Source organism: Carlito syrichta, unplaced genomic scaffold (assembly GCF_000164805.1).
Source record: "Carlito syrichta isolate Samal-C Ts95f unplaced genomic scaffold, Tarsius_syrichta-2.0.1 Scaffold287957, whole genome shotgun sequence".
NCBI lineage: Eukaryota > Metazoa > Chordata > Mammalia > Primates > Tarsiidae > Carlito > Carlito syrichta.
The window spans coordinates 9,185-26,563 of record NW_007232053.1 but is presented as its reverse complement, the minus strand read 5'-3'; the positions used below and the strand labels follow the sequence as shown (position 1 = coordinate 26,563).

The following is a 17,379-nucleotide window of genomic DNA, read 5'->3' as shown; positions in this document are numbered from 1 at the left end:
AATCCTGCTTTCTCACTTTCCAGATGTCCTTGTCCCTCATACTTCCTGGACATGAGACAAGAACCTCGACCCTATGAACAAATAAAACTTTGGCTCATATTCTTCAATAAATAAATAAATAATAATAATAAAAAATAAACAACTGGTTTCTGCTGCACTTTAAAAACCTGGGAATTTCCTTTTGACATTCTGCCTACTCTCACAGATTCTGTCATCTATCCTAGTCTCCCTTTGTGCTTAGATTTATACACCATAGACACACTCTTCCATTAAGTTCTAATGATGTTACACACTTATAAGCCTCATTTTGGTGGAATCCCACTGAGAAGTTTCTTTTCTTTTTTAATTTTAGAGTCGTGGGGCCCACCTGAGGATCTGTTACATGAGCGAACTGAGTGCAAGTGAGGTTTGGGCTTCTAGCTGGCCCTCTGCCCCACCGGGAGTGGACATGGTGCCCAGTGGGTGGTTGTATGCCTCTTTCCCCCACTCCTTCAGCAGTTCGTTGTTTCTGCCTTTCTTCCCATGTGCCCAATGTTTAGGGCCCACTTACGAGTGAGAACATGTGTCCTCAGTATTTTGTTTCTGTGATAGTTCACCTAGAATGATGGTCTCCAGCTGTATCCATGCTGTTGCAAAGGATATGGTTTTGTTCTTCTTTATGGCTGTGTAGTATTCTAGATAAGTTTATTTTCTCCTTAGTACTTTTGCTCTGTCCTTCGTTTCTAGACTTTGAAATAGCTTCTTGTACACAAAACCAAATATTTTAGTAAATAATTTGCAAGGCTTGTGGTATAGAATTGTGTAAAAAGGGTTTACTAAATACAATTTAGATACAATAAAATGAACCCCTTTAAAGCATATAGTTGGATGAGTTTTGATAAATGTATAAATGGTAACCACCAGCTCAGCCAAGATGTAAATTACTTTCAGTATTCCAGAAAGTTCTCTCGTCCTTCTCTGCAGTGATTCCTTACTCCCTCCTGGTCCCAGGCAAATGGGCTTGGTGGCTCAGCCTGTAATCCCGTGCCTTTGGGAGGCTGAGGTGAGTGGATTGCCTGAGCCCGCGGGTTCGAGACCCGCCTAGGCAGCGAGGCCTCATCTCTACAATAAATCAAAAAATCAGCTGGGTGTGGTAGTGCATGCTTTCCAGCTACTCCGAAGACTGAGGCGGAAGGATCACCGGAGCCCAGCAGGTCGAGGCTACGGTGGCCGGAAGCAGCCACTGCACTACTGTCTGGGCGACAGAGTGAGACTCCAACTCAAAAAAAAAAAAAAAAAAGGCCATAAGTCAATTATGTATGTACTTAGTGTCATTTACATGTGTACTCATTAATTCTTCCATGTTAGCTGGTATGTATTAGGCACTGTGCCATGTATTTATCCATATGTTTTCTTTTCTCCATAAAGGACTGCAGTAGCTTGAAAACACTTAACTCTAACTGGCACATACCCAATAGCGTATGCGCACTGAGGTATTTTTTTGAAATCCCACCAATGTTTTGGGAACAGAGTGAAATTTGCCTGTTGGATCTTCTAGAGTTATGCCTTGGAATATATGATTTGAACATATTTTCAGCTTTTCAAATATTGGTCTTAGTTAAATTCCTGGAAAATCGGCACCAATTTATACCTATTGTAGCCTTTTCATTTTTTCCCCCTACTTCTTATGAAGGTTTAAGTTTCTTTTGGACCTTGTCTTTGTTTTTGGCATAAGAATAATTTTAAAACGATCTTTAACACATATTCCTTCAAGTCTATATATCCCATGAAGCCTTTTACCAGGTAATCATTTACTGAAATCACAAAAATAAGCCCCAAGAAACGCAGGCGATTCAGCCCATTTTCCTCTTGGAGTCTCAGGCTCTGTTCACTTATCAGTTTCCTCAAAGTTGTATTATAGGAAATGTAATTTTTTTTTTTTTTTTGAGTTGGAGTCTCACTCTGTTGCCCAGACTGGAGTGCGGTGGCATGCTCCCGGCCACTGCAGCCTCGACCTGCCGGGCTCCGGTGATTGTTCCGCTCAGCCTTCCAAGTAGCTGGAACTAGGCACGCGCTAACACGCCTGGCTAATTTTTTTGATTTATTGTAGAGATGAGGTTTCGCCAAGTTGCCCAGGCAGGTCTCAAACCTGCGGGCTCAGATAATTCACTCACCTCGGCCTCCCAAAGCGTGGGATTACAGGCTGAGCCACTGAACCCAGCGGAAATGTAATATTTTTAAAGGTATAAATAATTTCTTGACAGTTCATATGTAAACAGTGGATATAAAGTGATCACACAGCACCCAGGTGTTTTACAATACACAACAACAATGCGCATCTACTTACCTTAAAAAATTCCTTTTTTTCAATCATTTCATTCCCATCTGCATCCAGCATTTTAAAGGCAACATGAAACCCTGAATGGGGTTCTGCAATGAAGTGAAAATGAGTAATTATTTCAATGCTGGTGAAAAGCAAATTACTTCCAGAGAGAGATCGATCTTCACATTTGAAATAAACTAGCAGAAACCACATGAGTAAGTTCTCAGCAGAAGTAATGAGGATTTCTCCTGTAACGACTTCCAAGGCCAATGTTGGGTGCCAGGGCTTTGTCCTGCTCTCTCCAACACCTTCTCCGAGCACTGATGTACTACTAGCAGCTGTTAGCTGAGTTAGCTGAGAAGTAATATATTCCTTAGCTTTCCTAGGGGTTTTTCTATATTCTTACAGTACCTGGCCCATTTTCATGTTGATGATTTTTTACTTCCCTTTCAGAATAGAATTTGTAAAAAATCCTTCACTTTACACTCATTTTAGACTTATAGAGAGCCCCCGTACACTCCTCCCCAGCTACCTCTGCTGTGAACAGCATGCATGACCACAGGACACTTCCAAGACTAAGAGATTAGCAAGGGCATAGCTTAGGAACTGCACTACAGGCATGGAGTCATGTCTTCCTTCTTTTCACTAACGCGGTTCTTCTTTCCAGGGTCAACCACAGGTGCCATGCTACATCCAGCTGGCAAGTCTCCTCATCCTCCTCAACCTCTGACTGCCTCTCAGTCTTCCCTTGCTTTCCGTGACCATCGCACTTTTGAAGAGAGTTGCTCAGGGATTTTGTGCAAGGCCAGATAAGGGTTTTTAGTATTCCTAAGGGAAGGCTAATGAGTCTCCTGTTCAACAAGCCCTCTTCCAAGGAGACAAAGGTACAGGGGCCATGGTACACAGGTGGCAGGAGAGACCGAGAGGAATCCTCTAACCCAATATTGTCCTTTTGAAGATACAGAAACGAAGACACTGACATATTTTTTAATAATATAAACATCCAACTTCCAAAATCCCGTCTGGTAAGAAGAGAGAATTCCACGGGATCACTCAGAAAAACTGTGGGATACTTACTAGTGAGGATCGTAAGCAGGAAAAGATATTCGGTATACGAAATTAGCCCTGAAAGAGAAAAGGAAAACACACAGTTTAGACAGTTTAGAAATGTCCACATGGAGATATTCATGCTGAAATTTCACCCAATTAAAAAACATTTACTCTGAATTACCTCTCTTTGAGACAGCAAACAATTTTTATGATTGAGAGCTCAAGTACAGTCCTTAAAAAAAGACACGATTTACCAGGTCACAGGTGCCTGAAAGACTGTGACAGCTGAATTTCTGTGTCAATATGACTAGGCCTCAGGTTAGCCATCTTGGGTGCTCAGCCTGAGTACTACTTCTGGGTGTGTCCTAAGGGTGTTTTGGGATGGGATTAGCATCTGCAGTGGCAGGATGCCCCCATGTGGACAGGCATGATCCAAGACACTGAACAGAAGGTGGAGGAAGGCAGGCATCACCCTTCTTTTCAGCCCTGGTGGCTGAGTCGGCACATCTCACCCTCTGCTTTACCAGGACTCATCCCTTCAACCAGGCTCCTTGGGGCTCAGGCCTTCACCTGCGGCTGATGGCTTCGTGGGAGGCTCTCTGGCCGCCAGCTTGCCGACGGCAGGTCATGGGGCTTCTCCTGCTCCACGACCATGCAGCCAGCTCCTCCTAATTCACCTCTCCCTCTCCATCTCCCATCAGCTCTGTTTCTCAGGAGAACACTGACTAACACAGTGGAGGATGGAGGCTGCCGAGCAGGTAACAGGCATCCATGAAAGTTTCACCTGCGTGGCACTTTGTATAATTTCTTTCGAATTCTTTATAACATCTCAAGTGAAGCTTAACTTATAAATGTAGTAGAATACTGAGATCTGGATACACCAAGAGCCAATGGCATTATTTAAAATGCAGTGATTGAATCCCTGATTTCCTCTGGGTATCACTTGTACCCATTCCAAACATGTCGCTCCAGCAGGATGATGGGTGTTCACCTCCGGAGGCTGGGGCCAACTGGCCGGAGCCAGTCACTGCGTTTCATGGAGCTGACATGGGGACAGGCGTGTGGCCCAGGCCCATGCTGCTACCCAGGAGGTTGCACTGATCTGGCTGCAGGAAAGTGCAGGGACAGGCCATGAACTGGGCTGGGCAATCGGAGCGGCACTGTGGAACTGCAAACATGGGATCGCTGACATTCTTTTTTTTTTTTGTTATGCAGGGCTCTGATGATGTGACAATGTTTAGGAATGTGGGGCCACGGCGAGCCTGGGGACTTGCAGGGCCAGCATCTAGAGCTCATGAGTAGGCCAGTCTCTCACTGGCAGGCCTGGTGCTGGAGCCCAGGATGGAGGTGGCTTTGAAGCTAGCTTGGTGTCTGATGGCTACATAAACTTTCTTGCTTGCACAAGTAAATTTTGCCAGGATTTATGTTGCTTGTAATAAAAAACAAAACAAAACACATTAAATATAGAAACAGGAAGCCAGGAGTTTCAGACTGGCTGGGCCACATAGTAAGACACCATCTCTAACAACAAACAAACAAAAATCCTATGTCTTAAAAAAAAACATGGCTCCCTGATACATTAAAAACATTTCGCCCCCTCTGGATCATAAAACTTTTTTTTAAAAAAAGACGGGGCTCACTCTGTTGCCCAGGCTAAAGTGCAATGGTGCTTTCATGGCTCATGCAGCCTTGACCTCCTGGGCTTAAGCAATCCTCCTGCCTCAGCCCCCCGTGTAGCTAGGACTATAGGTGTGCACCACCATGCCTGGCTAATTTTTTCCATTTGTTTTTAGAGACAGAGTATTCCTAAGTTGCCCAGGCTGGTCTTGAACTCAGGCCTCCAGTCATCCTTCTACCTCAGCCTCCCAAATAGCTGGGATCACAGATGCAAGCCATGTGCCCGGCCACAATTAACAATTGAAAATACTTTTTTTTAAATCATGGAAAACTTTAATGACATACAAAAGTAGAGAGAATAATATGATGGATAATTATATATAATTATAAGAAATAATAACGTAATGAAACTTAGCTCCAATAATGAACCCCTGGCAGGCTTTGTTTATCTACAGCCCTTTCACTCTCGCCTCCCACTGAATTATTCAGAAACAAATCTCACTTGTCATTCCATTTTACAGTAAAAATATTCAGACTCTATCTCTAAAAGGTTATCCTTCCTACCAAATACAGTTAAAACACCGTCGGTGGCGGGGATGAGACTGGCGGTTGAGGGAACTTGCTAGGGGAGGGAGGGGCACACCGCATCAACAAGAGTACCTGCATGATCAGTGTTTGTATACCTAACCCTGAATTGTACCCCATATCTTTATTAAAAAAAAAACAAAACACCTAAACAATTCTCAATAATTCCTTAACATCTTCAAATTTAAATCAGCATGACCAGCTTTCCTGTTTCAGAACAGGTTTTTCACGTGTGCTCAGATAAGGACCCAAAGAAAGTCCTTGCACTGCACTTGAGGGATGGATCTCTCAAGTCACCTGTTTTTTTTTTTTCGTTTGTTTGTTTTTGAGTTGGAGTCTCACTCTGTCACCTAAGAGTGCAGAGGCATGCAACTGTGCAGTGTCACCTAAGAGTGCAGTGGTTCGCTCATAGCCACCAAAGCCTCGACCTGCTGGGCTCAGACAATTCTCTCGCTTCGGTCTGGTTTTTTTTTTTGAGTCAGGATCTCACCCTGTCACCCAGGCTGGAGTGCAGTGGCACAGTCAGTTACCAGAGCCTTGACCTGCTGGGCTCAGGTGATCCTTCTGCCTTAGCCTTCCAAGTAGCTGGAGCTATAGGGCGTGCCACCCTGCCTGGCTAATTTTTTGATTTACTGTAGAGAAAAGGTCTTGCCAGGCTGCTCAGGCTGGTCTTGAACCTGTGGGCTTGGGCAATCCTCTCGCCTCTGCCTCCCAAAGTGCTGCAATTACAGGTGTGAGCCACCTGCATCTGGCTACCTGGTTTCTTATTGTGGTAAGATAAGTATACCAAAAAACGAACCATCTTTTTTTTTTGAATTGGAGTCTCACTCTGTCACCCAGATTGGAGTGCAATGGCCACTCCTGGTCACCGCAGCCTCGACCTGCTGGGCTCTGGTGATCCTTCCACCTCAGCCTTCCAAGTAGCTGCAACTACAGGCATGTGCTACCACACCTGGCTAATTTTTGATTTATTGTAGAGATGAGGTCTCGCCAAGTTGCCCAAGCGGGTCTCGAACCTGTGGGCTCAGGCAATCCACTCACCTCGGCCTCCCAAAACGCTGGGATTACAGGTTGAAACACCGAGCCCGGCCAAAACGGACCATCTTAACCATGTTTAAAAGTACAGCTCAATAGCAGGAAGCATACTCACACGGCTGTGCAGTCATCACAAGAATGTGCTCATCATCCCAGGCTGAAACACCATGCACATCCATCACCCACACCTGACCTGCCTCCTGCCTGAAGACTCTGTCTTGCGGTCTGTCTCCGGGAGCCTGCCTGATCCAGGGGCCTCATACAAGAGGAATCACGCTGGGCTTGCCCTTTGTGACTGGCTCGTTTCACTCTGCATAATGTGTTCCAGGTTCATTCACATTGGAGCATAGGTCAGAACTTCCCTCCTTTTTAAAGCTGAATAACATTCCACTGCACGTATATGTCACATTTTATGTATTCACTCACCTGTTGATGGCCATTTGGGCTGTTCCTATCTTGTGGCTACTATGAATAATGCAGCTGCAAACACTGCTGTGCAAACATCTGCTGAGTTCCACTTTCATTTCTACTGGATACATGCCCAGAAGTGAAACTGCTGGATCATATGGTGACTCTGACTTTAGTTTTTGAGGAATCATTGTACTTTTTCCAAAACAGCAGTACCTCACACTTGTTTTCATTAAAAAAACCATGAGGCATCCTGATGGGTATGGAGTGGTAGCTCACTATGGTTCTGATGCGCATCTCCCTAGTAGGCGGAGATGCTGGGCACCTTCTCATGAACTTTCAGCCAACTGTATGTCCTCTTTGGAGAAATGCCTATTCAAGTTTTTTGCCTATTTTAAAAATGGGTTTGTACTTTGTTGTTGTTGTTGTAGTTCGTTATATTCTGGAAACTAACACTACTATAAATGTGATTTGAAAAAAATGTCTCCCCTTTTGTGGGCTGTCTTCACTCTCTTGATTATGTTCTTTGATTCATAAAAGTTCTTAATTTGGATGGAATCCAATTTATCTATTTTTTTCTTTTGCTCCCTGGGTCTTAACTCTCTTTTAATTTACAGGTCTGTTCTTGTCTTTCCTTCCCTATCTTTCAACTTAACTGTTGAAAAGCTGGTCATCTGTCCTGTAAAATCTCTAACAGCCCAGAAAATTTTAATGCCCGCATCTCCTTGGTGTCATCCTGCATGTTCCCCTAACTCCTACATTTTCTGCAAACTGGCACTGAGATCCAGAGGAATGCTGAGACTAGCGTTTGGTTTGCCAAGAATTCTCCATAGCGGTGTAGTATACTCCATCAGGGTGACTATGCAAACATTTATAGAAAGAGCAGGACACCCTGAGAGACATGGACTGCGAAGGCTACAGGGGTTTAGAAAAACGTGAAAGCATTTCCCGAGTTAGATGGTCAGAAGTGTAGAGAAAGTAATTCTAAAAGTACTCTCTGAGCGAGGGGAAGAGCTCTAATTAAGCCGATGTGGTCTAAGTGGGAAAGTCCCCAAAGAGAACGGAAGCTGAAGAGGAAAACACAAAGGTGACTATGTCTGAGTTCACATTCTTGAAAGGAGCATTGAGAAATGAGGACACGTGTCAGGACAGGATAGGCAGCAGACCGAAGACAGAGACGCCAGTGAGGTGTCTGTGTCCAGCATCCCCCGGGGGGAACCACCCCACGGCCCCAGGCACATACAGGAGCTCAGAGCAAGGCGGGCAAGACTTTAAATCCACATGGTGCAAGGTTCTAGATCCCGGTAACTGTGGGTGTCTGTTTGACATATTTTTAATGGTCTACATTTTTTTACATTACTAACTGTTGTTTTTATTTTGGAGCAGGTACAACTCTCTTTAATAAAAATGCCTGCAGTGAGTTTTCAGGTATCTTTTTAAAAAACTCTTTAAATATGTTTTGTCATATCTGTACCTGGGAGAAGGGTGCTAATGTCAGTTGAGGGATCAAAGTATTTCACCCTTGCAACCTGGAAAGAGTGGAGAGGCGGGCTTCTGATTTTCAAGGGCCACAGCAATGCGGAAAAATGGCTGACCTGGACTGGCGCCAAGGTGCCTGCGCTCCTCCTTAGACACAAGGCATGTCTTGAAAAAGAGAATGTCAGTGTTTTTCTCTGAAAAACTGATTGAGAGAAAAGGCTTGAACACAGAGCTGAGATGGTGCAAAAATGGCAGGTTTGTATTCCTCCTGTCTGAAGAATCAAGGTGATAATTAAACTGGAATAACTTTCTACATTAGGGCCAGATGCAGTAGCTCACTCCTGCAATCTCAGCACTTGGGAGGCCGAGGCGGAAGGACTTCTTGAGCCCAGGAGTTCGAGATCAGCCTGGACAACACAGTGAAACCTCATCTTTACAAAAAATACAAAAAAGTTAGCCAGTTGCAGTAGCATGTGCCTGTAGTCCTGGCTACTCAGGAGACTGAGGCGGGAGGAATGCCTGAAACCAGGAGGTTGAGGCTGCAGTGAGCTGTAATCGTGCCATTGTGCTCCAGCCTGGGTAACAGAAAACAAACAAAAAAAAGGCTGCTGTTTTCCTCTGGTCCAATCCCAGCAGCTCTGCCTAGGGAGGGGCCTGCTCTGTCATTCCAGTAAACTTCCTTCTATTTTCCAGCTAAGGCCAGAGCTGCATGTGGTTGCTCTGTCAATGGATCTGTTGCTTTAATAAACTTACTTTTCATCTCTTAAAAAAATAAAACACAACTTTCTACATTGCCCTCATATCTCAGTGCTGCTTTCGAAACCCCTATCAGTCAGTATCCCATGGCCTCCGTCACTGTCACAGCTTCTTCGCACTGAAGTTCCATCCCCTCATCACATGTAAACCCCGGAGACATCGCCTGGTATCTGCCAGGCTGGCTTCTCACTTTCCTTCCAGTTTGCTAAACCTGACTCTGACCCTCATTGTCCTCGAGATACAGAGCTTCTCACTGCTCTTTCGGGACTGATGAGGCAGCCCCCTTTGTAAGCCACCCCCATTAGAGTGACCTGACTGTTCACGTCCGGGTCTTGGTGGTTCTTGTTGAATTTCATCAATGGAGACAGAGAAGACACACTGGGGTAGAGGGAAAGTCAGCACCAGAAAGCTACAGGGGGTCACAGAAGCCAGAGAAGGGGATGCTGTGAGGTGAGGGTGTCGCTCGGTTGTGTGCACTGAGAAGACAAAACGCATCTCCCGAACCTGACAAGGCATCACCAGTGACCAGGACAGGTGCAGCGTTGTGACGGCGGGGCTGGGGGACGAGTTGGGGAGCAGTGAGCACTACACTCAACACAGGCGGCCCCGGGAGTGCAGGGTGGCTGGTAGGACATACAGTGGGCAAAGAAGACCTTTTCCCCAAAGAGTAGGAGATGTCTAGGGTTTCCATAGGGCGGGCAGGAACGACAAGGTGGAGAGAAAGAGATGCGGTGGAAAGAGGGAGAGATGACGGGGTGGGAGAGTCTCGAGAGGTAGGAGCAGAGGCCTGAGCAGCTCCAGGGCTGGGCCTCCCCAGGAGGAGGGTGGGAAGGCGGAGGTCACAGAGCAACAGGGTGGCACACGTGTGGGTCAGACCCCTTTCCTCTATCAGAGAAACACAGCTGAAAAAGTGTGCTGAGTTCCTCTGTGAACTGGGTACACTAGTTGTAATAGTTATCCTTGTGATTCTCAGCATACAGTGCATGATTTTAAAAACACATTCCAATAATCGATAGTAAGGCAGTACAACTAAAAAATATCCTGTTTCTGTTCATGTGGCTATAATCAGGTTTTCTTCTTCAACTGAGTGACTACATCGTGTGGGCAATGTACTTTGAAATAACTGCATACCACACAGACTATGATAATACTCTGAATAACCATCATTTAAATAATTTCTAGTTCAGGAAAAGGAAAAATACTCCATTAGATACCCCAAAGTCACAGCTTTGATGTAAATATCGGTATTTAGGATTAAAATATTATACTTAAAATCTACTCTGAAGTGCCAAATTAATGACAACTTCCTAAAGTAAACCTCATAAAAATCTTTATTAACTATGAGTTAAAAGGTACCATTTATTTTAATTTACAAATTCCCTAATAAAAGGCTAAAGTCTAGTTAATATTAAATCTTATAAAAAATATAGCAATTACAGTATTACCAATTATAAATCTCTAATGCACAAGACACACAGCATGAAAACTAAAACTAACTTGTCCAGGCTTACACAGCTAACTAATAGAGCCAGGAATCCAAGCCAGACTTAAAGGCTGTGTTCCCAATCATATTTTTATTAAACATCTTATTTTATTAAATAATTTCAACAATCCTTTAAGGAAGGTACTACTATCTTGTATTAAAGGGGGTGAAAGGACGGATGAACGAGATTAAGTAATTTCTTCAGGTCATAAAACTAGGGAAAATCTGAATTTAAGTCCACTAACTCCAAAGCACATACTTTATTTACTAACCATACATTCCATCTCAATAAATTCCCACTATAAAAAGTTTAGGAGCTTGTCAACCTCTTGAAGTGCACAGGGTTGTGCAGGGGCCAGGACCGGAGGGGATTCAGAGAAGGTGGGAGGCTGAGTTTAGTACAGGAGCAAATACTTGCCGCATATCATTAAATTCGTCTGTGCATTTCACTAAGTACTGACTTACTGAGGGACGAGTAGAAGTGGATACTTATCAGTGATAAGTAATAGTAGACTAATACTGACTTTATGGTGTCACTACACCTACTTTGTCGTATGTTTTCTTCTCTATGGTGTATTATGTGATAAACTTATTCTCATTTTAAAATTAATGTTGATTTAAGAATGCTGTAAATCTCTTGAGATAACTCTTCTGCATTCAATAAAAGCATTATAAATCACTGATTTAAACATCAGATTTGCTTCTTAATTCTCCCATTCCTTTTTCAGACAACAGGAAGGAATATACCGGATATCAACTTATCACTAACTTCAAGTGGACACTTTCTACACTTGTGAACTGCAGAGTGGTCCCTGCAGAGAAAGGACCAGTGGAATCCTTTGTCTGTCTGTCTGAGCATATGTAAATACATTCAAATGACATTTATGCAAATGAAATGTTTGTGTGATACTGGTTGTGTTATTTGGCTTGGATATAAGCTAAATGATATCGTGAACTGTCTTTATGTATACAGGCGTATGTCTTGGGGCACCTACTTCACCTCTCTGTGCCTCAGCTTACCCATAAAACAGGGACCTTCCTCACAGGATCACGGTGAGGATTAAATGTCAACAGACATGAAGGGCTCAGCAGAGTATCTGATACTGTCCGGAAGTACAAGGAGGGACCCGAAAACTCTGAAATTATCTTTCGGAGGGTGGGCCTCTTGTAGTAGAGTCTTCCTCTGCTAGGTGAGTGTTCTAGGAACCTGTTGGCACCTGTGGACCAGCTGGCGTTGTTGGGAGAAGCTGCATTTGGCTTCAGTGAATTTTTTTGGAGATTCTCTCAACGTGGTTGTCCATCTCATGATGGGTGATTGATGATCACACCTGTCCACACCACGGTGAGTGTTCAGCAGTCTTTGACCAAAAATGGCATGACCCCCGTGCCCCACCCTCCTTAGTTGCCCAATCTTGCTCTGAGCAACTGTTTTCTGCTTCCCAGAATAAAAGAAAGGGAAACGTTTTGCCCATATGGAAGAGATGAAACAAACGAACGAACAAACAGCAGAAGCACTAAAAGGCATCGAAGTTGACAAGTTCAAAACCTGTTTTGAGCAGTAGAAAAGCATCTCGACAGGTGTACTGCATCACAAGGAGAGGACTTTGAAGGTGACTGAAGTCTAAACATGTAAGACTAAATATACATTTAAAAATAAATCAATTCTGGATTTTTGGGTCTCCTGTCGTATCTGTAGCTGTGAACACTATTATTGATCATGGGCGTTTATTCTGGAAGCATCAACAGCACGGCACTGAGGAACTTCCCTAGTGCGTCCCTGCCCGCCCTGCTCCAGCTTCCTGAGCGCCTGAGCCTACAACGTGCTGACTCAGGGCTCTCCCTCTCTTCCCTCACTCACATGTGCCTCCTGCATGATGGGTCGTGCCATGGCTTCGAGGCCACTTAAATGATGAAGTTCTAAAACCTGAGCTCAGTACATCCTAAACTGAACCTGCAACCCCAACCCCACCCCAGTGTCGCCTTGTCTGTTCCTTGTATCCTGGGGAGTGGCACAGTCACTCCACTTGCTGCCCAACCCAGAATCCAGGGCAACAGGTTTGATTCCTTTTTCTTCTTCTGATCTCCCGGCCAGTCAGTCACCAAGTCCTATCAATTCTATCACCAGAATATCTACAAATCTGTGCCCTTCTCTCCATCTCCACTGCCTCTTCTCGCAAGCCTCTGCTGTCAGTGCAAAAGGCCCCTAGTTGTCTCCTCTTCTATCTGCTTATCATGCTACCAGAGTGATTTTTCTAACCTCATCTGCCACTTTCTTTTTTTTTTTTGAGTTGGAGTCTCACTCTGTCACCCAGGCTGGAGTGCAGTGGCACACTCATGGCTACCCCAGTGTCGACCTCCTGGGCTCCAGCGATCCTTCTGCCTCAGTTGTCCAAGCAGCCGGAACTACAGGTGCGCGCTACCATGTCTGGCTAATTTTTAAAAAAATTTACTGTAGAGACGAGGTCTCACCAAGTTGCCAGGGTTGGTTTCGAACCCGCAGGCTAAGGCAATCAACTCACCTCGGCTTCCCAATGTGCTGGGATTACAGGCTGAGCCACCGAGCCCAGCCTGTCACTTTCTTACTTACAACTCTTCAAGGGCAATCCATGATCTGAGGATGAGGACTACTCCTCAATGTGTCCTAACGTGTCCTGTAAAGCTGTATATGGCCTGGGTTCTGCCTGCCTGCCAAGCTCGTGCCCAACCACCCTCAGCAGCAGCCCCTCCTCCCGAGAGCGGCCCCCGCCCCCGTCTTTGGTCACACATGCACGAACTGGCCTGTGCTTCGCCCTCCTGACTCCACCACCTCCCACTCCTCCACTTCTGCCCAAGTGTGTCTCTGTGCTCTCGGAAACTACCTTTCCACAGTAAGCATCTTTAACCCATTCACTGTGGGCCAAATCTTGCTTCATCTGAAAGTTAGTTCTCATCAGGACACTGGCGCCCTCATAGACTTCTCAGATGGAGGTTTACTTACTTTCTTCCATGCCAAGGCTAATCATCTCAGACCTTTTCTCTAACCTTCCTCTCACCTTCAGTTCACTCCAGACTTTAGCACCTGGCTCACTGTCTCTCTGTACTCAAAGTCACCAACCTGATGACTTCACCATATCTAGGACAGTGTCCTCTCCAGATCCCCAGTAACTTTCATTACCTTAGTGGCGCCACCCACTTGCCTTAGCTGTCAGCTTCCACGATCACCCCTGGACCTTGAAATCGCCTGCAGCTGCTTCAGTTCGGAGCTTGTCCTGTGACCACAGCTCTTTTCTGCTCCTGGCCTTTCCATGCATCTGTTTTTCAGGCTTCTGACAGCTGTCTCTTGACTTTCCTACTTTCTTCCTTTCATCTCTCTTCCATTTACCTTTCTATTATCCCATTTAGACTCCTGGCCGGTAGTTAGATTCTCCCTCGTTTTCAGCTCCCCAGGCCACAACTCTCCTTCTATCCAGTTCCCAGCATAGCCCGAGCTCACAGGACCATCCGCATCTCTCTTCTTGCACATAGGCTGCATCATCGCACAACCACACTGACTGGGGACCCTGCTTCACGCCCTGCAATCTCTTCTGGTCCCTAAGGCTTCTCAGAAACCTTTCTGCGTCTCTCTAACCAGTTCACTTTCCTTATCGCAGAAACTACTTCAAACCCTTTCCCTTCTCCATCGAGTTTAGCCCTACCTCCCACTTCATAAAAGAAAACCAAGACCACCCTGAAACACCTGCCTCAGCTTCTTAGCACTGATTTGTAAATATCTGCATGAAATGCTCGTCCACTCATCCCTCCCTCCTGTGGATGTCTCTCACACTGTCCGGGACTCTGTCCTATTCGTGTTCCCTCTCCTCATCAACAGGAACTGCTCTAGTATCTCCACCCAGAACAAACCAATATTCCCTCTGCCTCTCGTCCCATTGGCCACTGTCTCCCAGCTCCCCTGTGTGCCCGGGTCTCTCGAGTGCTTGGGACTTCAGTCTCTCACATCTCAGCCTCTGTAACTTGGTTTCAGCTCCTATCCCACCTCTGCCTGTGCCACCAGCCCTCTGCATCTGCGGATTCACCAACCATGGAGCAAAAATACTTGGAAAAAAAATACAGCAATAAAAAGTATACAACTAAAACAACAGAGTACAGCAACTACCTCCATAGCATTTGAATTGTGAGTTAGGTATCACAAGTAACACAGAGGTGATGTAAAGCATACCGGAGGATGTGTGTAGGGCACAGGCATAGACCACACCATTTCCTATCAGGGACTTGAGTGTCCTCGAATCCTGGAGGTCCCCACCGACAGCAAGGGATGCTGTCCTGTCACAGTGTGCAACACTCCCCCGTTAGCTCCCGTGGACAGCTCTCTGGGTTTTCCCCCGACAGGTCTCTCCCTTCTCACACGTCCTCCCCTTCTCTGCCCATGCTCTGGCGGCCTGCTCCCTCCCGTGCCGGTGCTCCTTTCCCCTGATTCAGATGCTCCACCTTGTTTCCTCCACAGGCTTCAACTAACATTGATGTGATCAGAATTTATCTGTATTTGCCCAAAGAGTTTGAAAAGGTTACTTCCTACTTAATGACTGTTCTTTATGTTTTAAAAACACAGCATGGTGCAAATCTCATACCTTGATTCCTTAATAATACTCCAGTTGAACAAAACACGTAACTAGAACTGTAGCAGCAAATCAAAATCACCTTTATCGCCAAGGTCTCGGAAAAAGGTTGATCCACAGCGGGCTGTTTGGATCCCTGCCAGCAAGTCCTCGATGTCCTTCGAATACACACATTAAAGTCTTTCAGTTTAACTTATGAAAGTTCATTTTCCGTCTTACCCCAAACAAGCAAAATCCCCAAACATATTCTTACCTTTTTTGTCATCTTCTTGACTAAAGTTTTACCTACAGAAAAAAAGAAACATGACTTAGTACCTGAATTTATAGTCCACATTAAGCAGCCCAAGACTCAGAACTTGGTAAAACTCAACTGGCACCAAGAAGGAAAACCACTTCAAAGGCAAAACAAACAACTAAATATTTGTAAGAAATAAAAGTATGCCATTTTAGCTAACACTCTTGAACCAAAATTATGAGTTAGAGGATTCTAAGACCAAATGCAGAAATGCTATGTACAGTTTTTTGCAAGACCGATTTCCAGTTTCACTCACCTTCGTTCACATATAGGAAATCTTATAACTGTCTTTACATATCCTAGTTGTCTGTACTATACGTCAATTCTGGCCAAACATGATTCTTTCTTCATATAATTATTAAAATCAGTCTCTTTGTACTTCCACTGATTTAAAACACACACACACACACACACACACACACACACACACCTGTGTTTGGGGGAAGTTTCCCCTTTTTGAACCCTGAAAAGTCCTCTTACTCTTATAACTCTCCAGTCAAATTTCAAAGGCTGGCCAGCATGGCTGTCCATTCTCAAGTGGTTACTCTGAATAATTACCATTAGACAACAGAGATTTACAGTTCTCTCAGGTTTGCAGCCACCTTCTTTACTGCCTACACCACTTTCCTAACATCCTCCATAATTCCACACAGGATCTTAGTTGAAGACCGAGAAGCCATGCCGCATGACTCCCCCTGGTAACAGCCTGAAGCTGTCCCACATGTCCACAATACTGAACCATGTTTATTTTGTCTCTTAACTAGGTCATGTGCATCACTAACTTCACTTTCTGCTCTCAAGATTACCTTATCTACAAGTTCCTTTAGTGTAATTATGTGGTCTGTGAAAATTCAGGTGACACATTTTGGAATGAAGGACTTTTCTGTAGTTTGGGGTGATTAATTTGAACTATAAATCCACTGGGGACAAATTCCATTATTTGGTATCAATAAGCTATTAAGATTTTATTTTTACATTATTAATCAAAACATTAGTGCTGAATATGACTTTTTAGAAACATCTGTGACCATATTTGTTAGCTTAGGTGTTATTTTGGGATAACTTATATTCACCGAGAAGCTATTATGTGTCAGCCAAAGAGCTCAAGGTTCCAATGTTCGGTGCTATTATATTATGAGATCATCAAACAGATACAAGCTCCCAATTGATCCACGAATCCAGGCGTCTGTATATAAGCATATGTGGTAATAATGCTGATAATGAGCTTCAGAGAACTGTGTATTACATGTATTTTACTCACCTTTACATATTCAATTAACATACAAAAGAAACTGATCCTGATTCCAGGTTTTTCCTCAAGTTATGTCAAAAATTACTTATTACCATGTGATTACCTTTGATTTCTGACAACTAAGGTAAGTCTCATCAGTTTTTAAAAAGGAGAGTGATCCTTACTCCCAACTCAGAAAGTATTCTAGAAGGCAATAATCAGCCCCTTGAAGGGAGACAAGGACCCAGAATCTGAGGCGGCAATGGAATGATTTCTCGGAGTATCTTAGTTAGAAGCAAGATCACTACTAAGGAGTCTTATCTATTTGAAAGTTGGATTTCTTTTCGGTCTTAAAGTCTGCTTCCTGCAGCTGGAAGTCTGGCTGCCAAACAGCTAAGCCAATAAAATTCAATAAGATGTGAATGAAACAGACAATAGTCATGGACAACTGAATTAACACAGCACCAGGGTTACAGGTAAGAATGTAATGTGAAACCCACCAGGGTCGATTCCCTATCAGTCTTACCTTTATGTAGGTCAGTGCTT

The 17,379-nt window shown here is 44.4% G+C and overlaps 1 long non-coding RNA gene across 1 annotated transcript; it reads right to left on the bottom strand.

Annotated features, from left to right (window-relative positions):
• Positions 1–2,325: 2,325 nt before the first annotated feature.
• Positions 2,326–15,466, bottom strand: LOC103255248. Its single transcript, XR_504013.1, has 3 exons — positions 15,390–15,466; positions 3,380–3,427; positions 2,326–2,409 (listed from the first exon to the last, which is right to left on the bottom strand). It is a non-coding gene; the product is annotated as an uncharacterized LOC103255248 (long non-coding RNA).
• Between the last annotated feature and the right edge of the window lie 1,913 nt (positions 15,467–17,379).